The sequence below is a fragment of the Silene latifolia genome, chromosome 10 (genome assembly GCF_048544455.1).
Source record: "Silene latifolia isolate original U9 population chromosome 10, ASM4854445v1, whole genome shotgun sequence".
In the NCBI taxonomy this organism is placed as follows: domain Eukaryota; kingdom Viridiplantae; phylum Streptophyta; class Magnoliopsida; order Caryophyllales; family Caryophyllaceae; genus Silene; species Silene latifolia.
This window is the reverse complement of record NC_133535.1, coordinates 93,211,181-93,223,444: the sequence shown is the minus strand read 5'-3', so window position 1 is coordinate 93,223,444 and position 12,264 is coordinate 93,211,181. Positions and strand designations below refer to the sequence as shown.

Below are 12,264 nucleotides of genomic sequence, written 5' to 3'. Positions count from 1 at the left end.
TGCTTCACAAAATTCCTTGAGGACTCAATCCCGGCTGCTTCCATATTCGCCACTTGAACCAAAAGTAGTTGGACCATTTCTCTCAACTTCTCGGTCTCATCTGAGTTTTGAACAGGTATTTCAACTTTCTCCTTGGAAGCTTCAGAAATCTCGAGCTTCTCGAGACGGGTAGAAATAGAAGTTATAAGTGTCACAACGGCACTCATTTCATCACTTTGCTTTCGGGACTTTCCACGTGAACTTCCAAACTCAGCTCTATGGACTGCCATCTCCTCAATAGTGTTCCAACCTTTACTTTGACCGGTATTGTTTTGGAACCTGCCATTAGCAGCTGCATCCAGGATGACCTTGTAATCATCATATAGCGCATTATAAAATAGATTGCAAAGATACCATTGCTGGAAACCATGGTGAGGGACAGCTCGGACCAAACTTTTGAAACGTCCCCATGCTTCACAAAAACCTTCATCAGCTCCTTGCTGGAAACTTGTGATTTTACTTCTCAAGGCGTCAGTCTTTGAAAGTGGGAAGTACTTCTTGTAGAAGGCTAATGCTAGAGATGTCCAGTCCGTTACTCCAGCTGCTACCCTATCAAGGTAGCGATACCAATCTCGCGCTGAATCCTTCAAGGAGTATAAGAACATCAACCCCTTTACTTCATCCTGAGTCACCCCAGCTGGTATAGGTATAGAACAGCAATAGTCTGTGAAAATCTCCATATGCTTCAAGGGGTCCTCATCTGGTAAACCAGCAAATTGATTTCGCTCCACTAAATCGATATAAGAGGAACGAAATTCAAAGTTACCCGTAGTAGGGGTAGGTAACTGGTGCCTCTTTGGAAGATGGTGTTCCTTTGGCTGTAGATTATCATATATTGTAGCCATAATTGCCAAAATGAGAGTACTCAAGTCTTCCTCTCAAAAACCTGTCTTCTAACTGTGCAAAAGCAAAACTAGAAGCAAAGGTAAGCAACGGCCTCAAGGAACAAAAGTTCCTTGAGACTAGAAAAATAAACTAAAATAAAGCAAACAGAATTACACCGTCTCCCCGGCAACGGCGCCAAAATTTGATACCGTCGTTTAGTACCAAAATTAAATTTATAATTCCAAACTAAAACTATAGCTAGTGATAGTAAGGGTCGAACCACAGAGAGACAAGGTTGATTTTGTTTGCTATTTTTCAGTCTATAAAAGTAACAATTAATTGGGGGGTTTTGAGTTTGGTTGATTAAATGGCTAATTGCTAAAATGAATATTCTCAACAAGATGAAAAGGGGATCGGGGACTTCGGTTTACCATGGCAAAAGTCAGGTCAGTAAGGTAGCAGAGGTCTTATAATACGGTCTCAGGGAATGTAAGCTAACCTTTCGATCGATGCTCAATTAACCTTACGGTCTATTTATTCCCTAGAATTTCTCAAAGCCTTCGCTCAAGGGAAATTCCTAATCTAATGATAATACAATTTACTAATCTCTCAATCTAGTAAAAAGGTTTATCAAAAGACAACAAGACCAATACAGAAGAATTCATACTACAAAACAATCCTTATTTCTACCATGGCTCACCTCGTTCCCAATCAAAGAAATTACCTACGCATAATTAAATCTATACTAACTTCAGAATTAATAGTAAAGAGCAAATTTGACATAATTGAATCAAACTAAAACAAAAGGGAGGAACTCAATCGCTGAAATTAAATTGATGAAGACAAGAATCGAAATAACAAGGAAATAAGGAAGAGAAAGAATTGCACAAAAGCTTACTAATTGAATTCAAGAACAAAGTATTGATATCGAAGGTTTCCGTCTCCAAGCTAGATCTAAAAACTGAGTTTTCCAATAATGAAAAGCATCCCTAAAAGTTGTTGCGTTCTCCTGATAAAGAGATACTGAAAGTTAATTACAAGTTGGGCTTTTAAAAGTCTAACACGAAGAAAAACGTATCAGCTCGAAAACTGGTCTATCGACCGGTCAGCGTGGTCGATCGACTGGTTGTAACAGTCCAGTAGCTTCTGATGAGCTTCAGTGGTCGATCGACCTTACAGCCTAGTCGATCGACTGATGGTGCTGTGCAGAAACACTTCTTCTCTTCAAAAACAGCTCCTCACTCCAATGCACGCATCCCGAGGTGAGTGAGTACGACTCTCCTTCTTCTGGGCTTCCTTGAAGTTGCCTCCGGAGGACGAATCAGGCTTGATTTAGCTTACTTCCACTCATCCCTACAATAAATCGTAGAAAATGCAAAGTAAACCGTTTCGGGAGAAATAGCAGCCTTAAGCTAACAATTATGCATGGAAATACGTGCCAAAACCACAGATAAAGTGTATAGAATATGCACGTATCACCATGCCTGGAGAAACGGTAGACACCCACTAACACCAGTACTATCTCGGGCGATGCTATCCCTAATTGTCGGTACAAGTTGGTCAAACAAGCGGCACCCCAAGCATAGGAATCAACCCGATCATGACTATCAAGCAAGGGCAACAACTGAGCGTTCACTCTATCACCACTCTTATCAATGAAAATAATATGTCCCAATAAAATAAAGAGGCTAGTCGTGCTCGTTGCCTCGCTCAATAACATTCCTCAGCATAGAATGAGTCATGCTCGTTGCCTCGCTCAAAAACATTCCTCAGCTCTGTCGTAAGTGACAGGCTAGTCGTATACCTATAAAAAATAACCAACTGGCTCTAACTAATATAGCTAGGGAAGTCGGGTCGACCTCCACAGGGAGATGGGAAAATGTCAGCTTTGTCTAAGTTCGTCACGGTAACCAATTTGGGGGTTTGAATTTGATTTCTAAGCTAAGAGATGTAAAGGAAGAGAAAAAGGTAAGAGAATGAAGATTAAGCGAATAAGGAGAAAGCAGTTAAGACAGTCGGTTCACCACGATCATTCAGTCAAGCAATCTAGGTCTCAGGTCAATGCAAGTATAGTCTATGGGGCAGTGAATATCTCCTTCCGGTCTCAATTCGCCCTAAAGGACAAATAGCTTAGCTTCCGCCCTCACTATGGTGCCCTAATGTTCGCTACGAGTCTCACCATTTCCAACCTTCCGGTCTAGGTCAAGGTTTACTATGATTAAATGCCTAATTGCGTCGACTCAAATAGACAGAGACAATTAATTGTAGCGATTAACAACAAAGACTACACAAGCCTAATTACAAAAGCCCATACAAAAATAGGCGGAAAAACATAATTATAGGGTAAAACCACTCGATCGAGTGGAATAAAACCGCTCGATCGAGTAACTGAACAGAAATTCCTCTCGATCGAATGAAAGAACCGTTCGATCGAGTAACTCCCTTTAATGGCCTTCTCGATCGAGTATGAAAACTACTCGATCGAGTGATCTTCATGGTATAAAGCATTCGATCGACTAGAAAAGTGGTCGATCGAGCTATTTTAGCACATAAGGCACTTCGACACCTTCCAAAATCAGCTCACGCAACCTCAAAGTGATAGGTTCCAAGCTCTGATTCCTTATTCTCCAGAAATGTATGCAAATGGGGCGAGTTTGGGCTTGATTTATCTTTTTTCCGGTCCGTACCTGTAATTTACACAAGACAAACAAAAGTAGACTATTCAGGGGTATTTTTAGCTAGATGCTACATAAAATAGTACAGAAAAGCGTGTAAAAATGAGGTAAAAACCTTGTATAAAACACACGCATCAGTAAGTAAACCACCATTTTTATAGCGTAGTGGTACCACCTCAGACTCAAGAACTCCATAAAACCTAGCAATCTTCCCCCTCAAACCGCTATCATCGACCTCGGCCATACCATCCACCAACACCTGGCCTGGTCACCACTAACAGGTAGCCCAAGAATATGCTCAAAATCGTGGAGCATAATACTAATCTCACCAAAAGGCATACGGAAAGTTTTAGTATCCGGGTGACACCTCTCGATAAAAGAACTAAGGAGGTTATCATCTAGCCCGGTGGTAAAACAACCCCTCAAATCCCTAAGCCCGCTCGCCTCTACCCTAGCGGCAACAACCTCGCGGAGATATATCTCCCTAATATCCCTCGCAACTTTCGGCCTCTCGTAGCACTTGAGCCACAACCTCATATTCTCCGGGTTAGGGTCCAACCAAGACTTGAACGCAACGTGCCCACCAAAACTTCATAAGATGGCAATGTTACTATGACCACCATGAACGGGTTCTCTCAGGACCCAAGAAGTATCCATCTTCGGCCTCGCCATGTCCGTGCTCTAGGACGTCTCTCTAACACTCGAATAGAGTCCTCTACGATCTCGGGCCAACCTCTGAGTCAACACTCTCTGGGATGACGGGTTCTCTATGACCCAATACTCTCCAACATCCTCGTTCTCCGACAGCTCCTCCTCTCCAACATGTCGGTAACTACCGGCAACCTCTTGTGACCTCGCCTCCTCCGAATCACTACGAACGTGATCGGGAGTACGCATCATAACCATGCGAGTCGTCTCTCTAAGTGGCGATGGTTGCGGGTGATGAGTCTGCTTAACCCGCAAACGACGCTTTGACATCGTAACATTCCGGCCAAGGGTACGATCGTGTCCGGGTAGCGGAGGCGGAGGTTTCATAATGGCATTTCCTCTCTCATTTCGATCTCCCAACAACATTAATCAAATAAAAATTGTTATAAAATACCCTCATCGTCTAGAAAACATAAATAATTTAAAAAATTGGCAAATAAACACATTAAATACGGTTTTTTTTTTAAAATGAATGAACCATGGACGAAATGTTGAGATTCAACAATCGACCATGGACCAAATAAGGAGATTCAACGTTTGACCATGGATTAAACGAAGAGACTCAACGTTCACCATGATGTAAACGTTGATTTACAACGTTTGCCATGGTGTAACACTAAAGAGTCTATCGATCCGAAATACTCAAGGGGGGGGGGGTGAATTGAGGATTTAAAACTTTTGAAAGCTTTTTCGATTGTATGAATATAATTGATTATTTAAAGTTTATTGATTAAACTTTAACTAATCAACTAATGAATGTAAGACAAAATAAACAAACGAACGAAAGAGAGGAGACACACGGTTTTTGAAGTGGTTCAGTTTCACAAGTCGAAACCTACGTCCACTATTCTCTTTTAATAAATTTAGTACCTTTCTACGGATTACAAATTTACTAACCCTACTCGTACAACTAAATCTAGCTGTAACTCAATGAGTACCGTTAAATACTCGAGTGACTAACTTACGCTAATAAGAAAGCACTAATGATTCTTGCAAAGGTTCACATTAATGAACAAGTAAGAAATCAAATAAGCACTATTATCTTATAACAATAACTTAACAAATGAATATACGAGTTTAAAAACACACGACCTTTCAAAAATAACAAAACGGTTTTCTGCTTTGAAACACACGATTTTTCTTTGTGTAAATAAGATCAATTTTTATGCTTAAGGTCTCTGCCTTAAATGTTGCAAAGAGCAAAGTATTTATAGGAAGAAAAGAATAAGGCAACTCGGTTTCTAGAAACCCTTATAGCCGAAAATAGGAGATATATTAACCAATCATATCTTCTATTATTTCTTTCCTAAAAGCCTAAAAGATAATAAAGAATATTCCAAAAGATAGAATATCACAAAATCTCATTTGTGACGGCACGTATCCTCACTTTGGAGTGACGGATACCATTTTCACTCATAAATGACCCAAATAGAGGAGAGAGGGAAGCATATGGGGGTGCCCCCACCTTGTCCCCTCTATTCGTTTTGTGAGTGGCATTATCCGTCACTTGCTCTGACCCGTCTTCAGCAAGACTAATTGATAGAATATAATCTATTCAATTATTATCTTTACTATAAGTTCTAAGATATGATAATATTTTCTATAACTAGTATATCTTTTATCATAAATAAATATATTAAGTAAGATATATAAGATATGTAAAGATATAGAATCTTTACCAAATATATCTTAGTCTACACGAGATGTCACGGCTCATATGCCTCGTGACTCGTGCAAACCCTAGCTCAATATATGGGTTAGAATTTAGGTTTTAAGAGAGGCTTTGTTGAAACCCTAATTAATAGCATGGTCCAACTCATAAGTTGACCCAAAACGACTACTAGTCAACGTTCAACAAGGAACCGAACTCCGCACTAAACTGAGCTTTATCAAGTAAATACTTTTATCAAAACATTTAAAATAAACTTTAAACAATTTTAAAAACAATTTTAAAACATTATATGTCGTGTATAGTAAACTCAGCATCTCAATGTTATTGTAAGAGAGCTATAACATTGAGCTCTTTTACTAGTAATGTTATAGCTGCAAAGCTATAACTTTACTAATTCAAGAAACTCATTCTTGGTTATCATTACGAGATAATCACCTATACTATTCTAATCTTCAGGGAGATCTTCGAGTATAAGCTACGTCATCATCCAAGCTTGATTAATCTTTAGACGGATTTCGACTTCACATAAATCTTTAATGAATCTTCACATCGTTTGATCTTGAATTGAGGCTTGACTCTTGTATATTTCCGTCACAACTTCCTTTGTTGCTTGTATTAAATAAATCGAATCTAAAAGACTTAGACAAATGATTACGCGCAACAAGTATATAAATTATAAAGCACCTTGACATCATCAAAACATAAACATATATACTATATGGTTCAACAAATTCCCCCTTTTTGATGATGGCAAGCCTCCTAATTTTGTGACTAAGTAAAGAGTTCCCCCTCAATATAATACCGTCATCTTAATAATAAAGATCAACGCAAGATCAAGACGATTAACATAAAATCAAAACTTTAAGGACTTTAAGAGACAATTGGTCTTGACAAGGAGCAAGCTTAGGTAGATGCTTACCATAGACGTTCTTTCCCCCTCTTGACATCATCGAAAAGTTAAGAACAAAACTGAAATGACTAGAATAATATAAGACGAGACAAGAGATAAAATGTCATAGAACATAATATTCGCACGCATAACTATAAGCATCTAGAGGATTAATTATCATACAAACTTAAGAAAACATGTTCGATGCCAAAGGGCCGAATAAACACATGTTTAGAGAAATACTTGGGCCATAATCCGCAAGTATATGCCAAAATGGGCCGAATTTAAGTTTGCAAAATACACCATCAAGATAAAGAAAAGATACTAAAAAGAGAAAGTGCTAGATAAGAGAAAGTTACTCGATCGAGTGGTTATCAAGGCAAATAAGCTCGATCGAGTAGAAAAACTACTCGATCGAGTTGCTGCACCTGCAAAACACGAATAAGGAGCAAAGGGAATACAAAAGACGCATAGTTCAGCGTTTAAAGTTCAACAAAAAGCTAAAGGCAAAGAAATAGTTCAACAAAAATACAATAAAACAGTCCGGGTTGCCTCCCGAAAAGCGCAGGTTTAAGAGGTCCCGCACGACCTTTCTGGCATCAATTAACTGGCGGGTCAAGCTCGTTGAAGTACAAGACTTCAACACGATTGTCTGCTTCATTTGCTTCATGATAATGCTTCACATATTGCCCATTCACCTTGAACAGATTTCCCTCGGGACCTTCCAGCTCAACGGATCCAAATTTGGTGACAGCTGTCACCGTATAAGGACCACTCCACCTGGACTTTAGCTTGCCAGGAAATAATCGTAGTCGGGCAATAAACAACAACACCTTCTGCCCGACATGAAACTCCCGAGGTAAAATCCTTTTGTCATGCCATCTCTTCGTCTTTTCCTTGTAAATACGCGAGCTATCATAGGCGTTAAGCCTAAACTCCTCCAATTCATCTAGCTGCAAAAGACGATTCTGACCACACAACTTAGGATCAAAGTTAAGCTCACGAATTGCCCACCAAGCCTTACACTCCAACTCAACAGGTAAATGACATGATTTCCGATAAACTAACCGATAAGGTGATGCACCAATCGGTGTCTTAAAGGCGGTTCTGTAAGCCCATAATGTGTCTTCCAATTTAAGACTCCAGTCCTTCCGTGATTTGGAAACTATCTTAGACAAGATCTCTTTCATCTCGCGATTAGAGACCTCAACCTGACCACTAGTTTGGGGATGATACCCCAAACCACGCCGGTATTGAACACCAACCTTAGACAGAATGGAAGTTAGTTTCTTTTCTTTAAAGTGCATTCCCCCATCACTAATGACGACCCTAGGGACACCAAATCGGGGAAATATGACCTTTTTAAACATTTTTATCACAGTCCTGGCATCACAATGAGGTGAGGCAATTGCCTCAACCCACTTCAACACATAATCGACAGCTACTAAAATGTACTTATCACCTTTACTAGACGGGAACGGTCCTTGGAAATCAATGCCCCAGACATCGAAAACCTCAACCTCTAAGATACCATTTTGTGGCATCTCATGTCTCTTTGAAATGTTCCGTGATCATTGGCAGACATCACAAGCTGAAACAAAAGCCTTAGTATCAGCAAACAAAGAAGGCCAGTAAAAACCAGACTGAAGTACCTTAGCCACGGTGCGCGATGGACCGTGGTGACCACCATAGGAGGATGAGTGACAGCCTTCCAGGACTACTTTGGTCTCCCACTACGGAATACACCGTCTATAGAGACCGTCTGCACATTCCTTAAACAAATAAGGATCATCCCAGAAATACTGCTTAGCGTTATACAGAAAACGCTTCCTCTGCTTATGAGAAAGGTCAGGCGGCAGCTTGCCACTGACAACGTAATTAGCTATATCTGCATACCAAGGTTCTTGGTTAACAATAGAATACAATACGGCAAATAAAGAATCATCAGGAAAAGACTCATCAATAGGTAAAGAATCTTCTCCCTCTTGCCGTGACAGTCGCGACAGATGATCAGCTACAATGTTCTCAGCTCCTTTCTTATCTTTTATCTGCAAATCAAACTCCTAGAGAAGGAGTATCCATCTCAATAGCCATGGTTTAGCCTCCTTCTTAGCAAGGAGATACCTCAAAGCTGCATGGTCAGTAAAAACAGTGACTTCTGACCCAATCAAATAAGAACGAAATTTCTCTAAGGCATAAACTACAGCAAGCAGCTCTTTTTCAGTGGTAGTGTACTTCACTTGAGCCTCATCCAGAGTTCGGCTCGCATAGTAAATTGCATTTAAAGCGTTGTCTTTCCTTTGGCCTAGCACCGCTCCTAGTGCATAATCACTGGCATCATATATTATCTCGAACGGCAAATCCCAGTCGGGAGGCTGTATGATCGACGCAGATACTAAAGCTTGCTTTAACCTGTTAAAAGCAGAAAGACATTCATCAGTAAATACAAAAGGGGCATCCTTAAGCAGCAGCTGTGTAAGTGGTTTAGCAATTTTTGAAACATCCTTAATAAACAGGCGATAAAAGCCGGCGTGACCAAGGAAACTCCTCACTCCTTTAACATTAACAGGAGGAGGTATTGCTGAATCACTTCTACTTTTGCTTTATCAACTTCTATTCCCCTATCAGAAACTAAGTGCCCTAAGACAACTCCCTCGTTGACCATGAAATGGCACTTCTCCCAGTTAAGCACAAGGTTAACCTCAATGCAGCGTTGCAACACTTTATCAAGGTTAGACAGACAGGTAGAAAAATCACTTCCATAAACACTAAAATTGTCTATGAAAACTTCCATAATAGACTCAATATACTCTGAAAATATCCCCATCATGCACCTTTGAAAGGTAGTTGGGGCATTACATAAACCAAAAGGCATCCTGCGATAAGCAAAAACGCCCTGAGGACAATTAAAAGTAGTCTTAGCTTGATCATCTGGGTGAATAGGGATCTGAAGGAACCCTGAATACCCGTCTAAATAGTAGAAAAACTTATGAAAAGCTAACCTTTCTACCATCTGATCAATCAACGGAAGGGGAAAGTGATCTTTCTTGGTGGCGGCATTCAGCTGTCTGTAGTCTATACACATCCGCCAACCAGTCACTACTCTAGTAGGTATTAACTCATTTTTGTCATTCCTAACCACGGTAGTCCCTCCTTTCTTAGGGACTACCTGAACTGGACTCACCCATTTAGAATGACCAACAGAATAGATAATACTTGCATCAAGCAGCTTCATTACCTCAGCCATCAAAACAACTTGCATCTTTTGGTTCAGCCGGCGCTGACCCTGTCTGCAAGGCTTGTGATCTTCCTCTAGCTCTATCCTGTGCATGCAAATATCGGGACTAATCCCCTTGATATCGTCCAAGGAATAACCCAAAGCTTTCTTGTTTTTCTTAAGCACAGCTAACAAAGCAGTCAGCTGATCATTATCAAGCTTAGCACTAACAATGACTGGATATTGCTCAGTATCGTCTCAAAAAACATATTTTAGATGAGAGGGAAGAGGCTTACGCTCAGGTACCTTTACCTCAATAGAGCAAAGGGTACTGATCATCTGTTCCACTTGCTCTCCCTCAGCGTCGGTGAGTCCACGCTCATCTAAATCATCTTTAAGCAAATCCAACACAGCGTCATCATCATCTGGATTATCTGCACACTCATCCAAAAGCATAAGAGCCTCTAGTGGGTCCTTTATAAAAGAACCTGCCCAGAAGTCATAAATAGACTCGTCAACAATATCAACAGAATAACATATGTCCTCTATCATTGGCCGAGCCAAAGTGCTAGGCAGACTGAAAGTAATCGCGTCATCTCCTACTGCAAGAGTCAAACGCCCTTGTTTGACATCGATAATGGCCCCAGCTGTATAAAGGAACGGTCTTCCTAATATAATTGGGGTCCGGGTGTCTTCAGCTATGTCTAAAACAATAAAATCTACTGGTATAAAGAACTTGCCTATTTTCACAGGCACGTCCTCTAAGACACCTAAGGGTCGCCTAACAGATCTGTCGGCCATGTGCAGGGTAATGTTAGTCAATTTAAGGTGACCCATATTTAATTTCTTGCAGATAGAGAGGGGCATGACACTGACGCTGGCTCCTAAATCAGAAAGAGCCTTATCAATTACTTCATTGCCTATAACACAGGTAATAGAGAAACTACACGGGTCCTTCATTTTTGGTGGAGCCTTATTTAAAAGTAAATTACTAGACTCTTCCAAAAAAGAAACGGTCTCAAATTCACTTAGCTCTCTCTTACGCGTAACAATATCTTTCATGAATTTAGCGTAAGTAGGTACCTGGGTAATAAGTTCGGTAAAAGGGACAGTTACCTAGAGGTTCTTGACAACGTCCACAAACTTACCGCACTGTCGCTCAACCTTTGCGTCCTTCGGACGTCCTGGAAAGGGTACTCTGGTAGCAATGAGTGGACCCGCGACTTTATCTTTACCTTTATCAGTGCGTGACGTCTTCACAGCAGGGGAAGATGACACGATTGCAGAATTAGATGTAAAAATACGGTCTCCGCTGGTTCTGGCACTCGATCGAGTATTTTCCTCACTCGATCGAGTGGTTTTGTCTTGGGATTTACTCGATCGAGATGTTTGAATAACTCGATCGAGCTCTTCTAATTCTGGTTCATTCGATCGAGTATAATTTTCACTCGATCAAGTGACTTCCTTTGTCAGAACGTTCGATCAAGGGGAATTTATTGGTCGATCGAGTTCTTCTAATTCTACACCTCTCAATCGAGTAGTATTTATACTCGATCGACCATCTTGATGGATAATTTCACTCGATCGAGGTAAAATTTCACTCGATCGAGTGCCTGGACAATATGCAGCAGGGATATCGTCCGTGAACTCTTCCAAATCGTCATCCGGGGTATCATCAGCTGTCACAACCCCGTCTTCTGGTACTTTTAGCCCCTCGTAGTAAAGCCAGGAGATTTATGGCATTGACTGGGTCGCACGTCGGTGGATGGTTAGCTTGATTCTTCGCGAGTGTTAACTGCGCGACTTGTTCTCTTAACTCCACAATGGCGGTATCATCCTTTTTGCATTTCTCCCCAAACTGTTGTGTTAAGTTCAAAACCAAGGATTTCAGTTCGCTGATCTCCCTATTTGTAGAAGAGGGGTTTGGTTGCGGTATTTGCCTAGAGAGTAGAAACATTCGTCATCTCTTCATATAATTGAGAAAAAGGGACTCATTGCTTTTATTTCTGATAAGCAAGGACGCGCTCTCTTCTCGCCATACAACCAATGGGGTCATGCCCCTCCATACCGCATCTACCGCATATCTCCATATGCTCAGTAATAGCACAAACATGTGCATGCTCACCCATAGTCTCCGTAATCTCTGCTCTACCTAGACTTTTGCTAGGACTCTCCACCTCAGCTGCTACCAACTCGCTAACTTGCCCACTTCCTCGGGGATTTCCATATTCGGCAACAT

General features: G+C 40.8%; 1 non-coding gene across 1 annotated transcript; it reads left to right on the top strand.

The window, feature by feature from the left end:
- The first annotated feature begins 402 nt into the window (after positions 1-402).
- LOC141610370 (small nucleolar RNA R71) lies at positions 403-509 on the top strand. Its single transcript, XR_012528276.1, has one exon. It is a non-coding gene; the product is annotated as a small nucleolar RNA R71 (small nucleolar RNA).
- Positions 510-12,264: the final 11,755 nt, after the last annotated feature.